A 5,431-nucleotide genomic window follows, 5' to 3' on the forward strand; every position below is an offset into this window, starting at 1 on the left:
ATTTGTGACCCATGCCATTTTGACTCAAATTCTGCAAATCAACATTTAGCACATTAAAACTCAATAAAATCTGCATAAAGTTGCATCTATTCACAAATGATGAACTCCCCAAGTCATGCCAAGAAAAATGCAGCATTTCCACCTTAAATCCCACAACCCAAATAAGCTCATAACTGCAAAAATGGCTCACTTACCACCATATTAACATTAAAAGCACATATACTTAAAAGTTACACACCCAACCTCACCAAGAAACATAAGCCATCTGCTGCAGACCCTACCTTGCTACAAAATTCATTTTTCTGCATAAACAAAGTAGCAAACCTGCACATGTTATGCAGTAAAAATCGGTCAATTTTGGGAGAGTTGAAGGGCATAATTTCAGTTTAAGAGTCACTCCCTAGCAGTTCACCAACCTTCCTTCATTAAAATACATCTACAAGGGATAAGATTCAACAATGTCAAAAATTGAATTTGGGGAGATTTAAGATAAAAACAAAAGCAATGTAAATAAAAGTAAATCAACAAAAGCAAGATAAAAGAACTTGGGGTGCCTCCCAAGAGCACTAATTTATAGTCCTTAGCTGGACTCTTGTCATGTTTCATGGTGGCTGGAATTGGAATTTATTGCCTTTGTTTCCAATAGGTGCTTCAATGAATCTATACTTAATTTTCTTTCCATCACAAGAGAAGATCTTTGTTGCTTTGTCAAAAAATCCAACCATTTCTTTCTTGACAACCTTTGGTGCATCTTTTTCTTTGAGAGATGGTTGCTTTGCTTTACTTTTCTCCCCTTGCTCAACTTGAAAGATTGGTGCCATAGGACAAGATGGATTACCCTTTAAATGTTGTGCAAATGCAGCCTCTTTTGGATTTTCATCATTGATACTCCCTTCATGGATAAGACAACTTTCAAGAGAAGCCTTCGGATAGCTCTTTCTAAAGTGCTCTTTTACTAACTCATCAACTATATCAATTCTCAAACAAGAGTCTACATCTTCATGTTGCTTCTTCTTATCATTGCCAATGTTGAAGACTAAATGATCCTCTCCGACTCTGAGAGTAAGCTTTTCACCTTTCACGTCAATCAAAACACCAGCTGTAGCTAGGAAAGGCCTCCCCAAAATGATTGGCATATGAGAATCCTCTTCCATGTCCAAAATGACAAAGTCAACAGGTATATAGAACTTCCCAACCTTCAGAGGCACATTCTCCAAAATCCCTTCAGGATACTTAATTGATCTGTCAGCTAACTGAAGAGAAATGTGGGTTGGCTTAAGATCTCCCATATTGAGCTTCTCATAAATGGAGAGGGGCATAAGGCTAACACTAGCCCCTAGATCACATAAAGCTTTTGTAGAACATGATTCCCCAATGTGGCATGGAATTGAAAAACTCCCTGGATCTTTAAGCTTTGGAGAAAGTTTCCTTTGGAGGATAGCGCTGCATTCCTCAGTTAAGGCTACAGTCTCATAATCTTTAAGTCTTCTTTTATTTGAGAGAATTTCTTTCAGAAACTTAGCATAAGAAGGCATTTGGAAAAGAGCATCGATAAAAGGCACATTTATATATAGCTTCTTCAAAACCTCTAAGAACTTCCCAAATTGCTTATCAAGCTTGGCTTTTTGAAATCTCTGTGGAAAGGGAAGCTGTGGCTTGTAAGGCTCTGGAGGTATATATTTCTCTTCTTTCTCTCCAACCTCCTCTTTACCTTTTCTTGCACTCCCTTTTTCACTCTTTTGTTTTTCATCTCCCTGAAAATCTTCCTCATTTTCTCTCTTTTCAACTTTTTCACTCTTCTCATTATGCACTATTTTACCACTCCTCAGTGTGATGGCATGACATTGCTCCCTTGGATTTTCTGTTTGATTAGGAAGTTTCCCCATAGAATTGGTACTTGATGAGCGTGCTTGTTGTGCAATCTGATTTTCCAAAGATCCTATTGTGTGTTTGCATCATTTCCAGCCTTGCTTTCATCTCTCTCATCTCTTCATCACGCTTAGTTTGATTAGCAAGAATTTGTTGTAATAAAGCCTCTGTGGTGGAACTTTGTTCTTGCTGTTTTGGTAGAGGTGCAAAATTTGCATTCTTTTGCTGAAAACTAGGTGGTGGTTGCCAAGGTTGTTGGTATTGATGCCCTTGTTGTTGTGGTGGAAAGTTCTGAGTTAAAGCTTGAGTTTGTTGATTCCCCCATGAAAAATTTGGATGATTCCTCCAAGCATATGAAGGATAATCTACTCCATAGCTCATTGTTCCTTCTGCATAAGTAACTTGTTGAGAATTCCCAGAGCATGATGATGAACTGACTAGCATACTTAAATCCTCCATTTTCTTAGCAAGGACATTAGTGAGTGCATCAAATTTGGCATTGATCATGTTGAATGGATCAAGCTCATACATTCCAGCAGCTTGCCTCTTTTGAGTTGGAGCTGGTCCTCTTGGACTACTCCAAAGATGAGTATTCTTTGCTATTTTCTCTAACAACTCATAAGCTTCATCTTCATGCTTAATGATGAATTCCTCCGCTTTGAGCATCAATGATTCCTCTGATAGCAGGAGTGACATTTGTGTAAAAATTCTGGTTTATCATCCATTTAGGAATGGCATGATGTGGACATTGTCTCTCCAATTCCTTCCATCTCATCCATGACTCATAAAGAGTCTCATCTTCTCTTGGTCTAAAAGCAATCATTTGATTCCTCAACTCTTGAGTTTTTCCAGGTGGAAAGTATTGGGCAAGAAATGCATCAGTGAGCTGCTCCCAATTTATAATTGAGTTGTGAGGTAAAGAATCAAGCCAATCCAATGCTCTATCTTTCAAAGACAATGGAAACAATTTTAGCCTTGCTGCATCATCAGATACTCCTAGTTGCTTTTGCATGTCACAGATCATAACAAACTTCTTAAGATGAGTATGAGGATTTTCTGAAGGATGACCTCCGAATTGAGAATTCTGAATCATTTGTAGTACTCCAAAATCCATCTTATAACCATTTGCATCAATTCTTGGTCTTGCTATACTCTCTCTTAAATCATCAAAATGAGGAAATGCGTGATCCATCATACTTCCCTTAGGCACATTAGCATTTACAACTTCTTCGCCATGAGCTGCATTTTCATTGTTTCGATCATTTTCTGTAACACCCCTCACCCGACTACAGTGTAGCCGAGCAAAGTGTGCTACATTCGGTGCCGGAGCACCCTATCTTATCTTACTTTATTCCTTTCATAATTTAATCTCATTATATTTTAATATTAATTATTTTTCGTCGGAGAAACCAGCGGAGTTTCCCCTATTTTATTACCAGTTGACGTATTTTACTATTTACCTGTTTGAAAATTTCAATAATTTTTCCAAAATAAAATCTTATCCATGCTAATCATAATTATCTCATCAATCATTCTCATAATTTTCTCATATTTCAAATCTCATCTATACATTTCAATTTCATAATCATTTCCATACATTTCCATTCATACTCAATTCATATGTAAACATTCTCAAATTCAATGAGCAAAATTTTCAAATTTCCTTAATTTACATAATTTACAAAATAATTACAAAATTTCATAATTTACATGATATATAAACTAATTACATATGAAAGAGCTAATTTATTAATTTACATCACATTTATATTAATTACCTATTCCTAATCTACATTATAATGCAATATCTAGCATTTTATACAAAATACAAAATATGATCTATATGGGCCCTATCTACATGCATTGCTGAGGAGGTGACAACCTTGAATACTCCAGCCACTTCTGCAGATCTGGACTCCAAAAATCTTAGTCAAAGTACCTGCGCGAGGGAACAAATTCATCGCGCTAAGCATTGCTGCTTAGTGGTGCAATAATATAACAAGAAAATAAAATATACAAATAAAGAAAGAAAGAAGCATAATTTGAATATTTAAGAATCAATTTAATTTAATACAATGTGTCTAATATTAATTATCTTTTGTTCTCATTTGTTTCGCTTTGAAAGCGTTTAATTCCGAAATTCACAGGGATAATGTACAACATACAGAATTAATAAAAATACTCAGTTTATATTTATATGGCAATAGAAGGTACATTTAAAATATTTAGTTAAGTTATACCTATTTTTGCAACTCTTTTGTCATTTTACTTAACAATTTTTATGTGGTTTGGATCATTTCATAATTGTAACTAATTCTTTTGAAGTCTTATTAACTCATTTATTTGATTTCTAATATTTTTAATTACTAATAGTCTTAATTTATTTTAATAAATTACACTGCCCAAGTAACCTACGACAGGTTGACTAAACTGGATAACGGGTCGTTGGCTCTGGACACCGCGGTGCCTCGGGCCGTCATACCATGGGACGCAGAACGTCAACTACGTATGCAATCAGTATGGCTAAAAAGCCATGATATCACATAATCGGGCATAAAAGCCATGAATACGGGCATAAAAGCCATGAATACGGGCATAAAGCCATTAATACAGGCATAAAGCCTTTCGCAATACTGCTAAAACAATACCCTATTGGCATGCCAAACTATCCAATCTGACACATATGTCTAGGCAATACAAGGGCACATAATATCATTAAATATTAATATATTATGTTTTATGAGTTTATTATTTCATGATAAATTTCAATTATAATTCATACATTCATTTGATCATTCATATGATCACAATTCACATCAATTATCCTTTTATACCATTTTACTCAAAATACTCCTCCTCTCTACAATAATGAGAACTAATGTCTCATTTATACATTAATATGGTTTATTTATTTATTCATTATGTTATTCATATTAATCACAATTCTAAACAATGGTTCACATGTACCATTGTATTCAAAACATTTTTCCTTTCTTATTTATACATTCAAGAATCTACTTATGTAATTACAAATTTTATATTTCAAGTTAAATTATTAATATTTTATGAATTCCATTTGTGATGGGCATATAAGCCCTAACTATCTATTCACATTAATTAGGTGACTTATTTTTCATGTTTCAAGTAATCCATGAATATTTCATGGATTTCAAATTTATGGCCTTAATTTCTTTTTAACAATTTTGACTAGGATGTATAGTCCACATTTGTCATACAATTCTAAGCATTTAAGCTTAGAATTGGTTCTAGGTCTTCATATTAGTTTGCTAATTATTTTGATTACTATTCACCTTACTAGTCAACCAAAATGTTGACTTTTTAATATATAATAAATTTATTGAACCTAAGTTCTCCAAGATACCACATTTTGAGTTTTACATTTGCTAGTATTAATTGCCAATTGCAATTTAAAGTCCTCTAGATGCATTTCTAATTTCAAATTTTGAATTTCAAGTTTTGGTGTCACTATTCACCTCATTGGTCAACAAAAATATTGACTTTTGGATAGAAAATAGGCACACTGATTTTAGCACCCCCAATG

General features: G+C 34.1%; 1 non-coding gene across 1 annotated transcript; it reads left to right on the forward strand.

Moving 5' to 3' along the window:
- Positions 1-2,600: 2,600 nt before the first annotated feature.
- Positions 2,601-2,708, forward strand: LOC131179695 (small nucleolar RNA R71). The gene has a single exon (XR_009148582.1). It is a non-coding gene; the product is annotated as a small nucleolar RNA R71 (small nucleolar RNA).
- Positions 2,709-5,431: the final 2,723 nt, after the last annotated feature.

The sequence above is a fragment of the Hevea brasiliensis genome, chromosome 4, assembly GCF_030052815.1.
Source record: "Hevea brasiliensis isolate MT/VB/25A 57/8 chromosome 4, ASM3005281v1, whole genome shotgun sequence".
NCBI classification, from domain to species: Eukaryota; Viridiplantae; Streptophyta; class Magnoliopsida; order Malpighiales; family Euphorbiaceae; genus Hevea; species Hevea brasiliensis.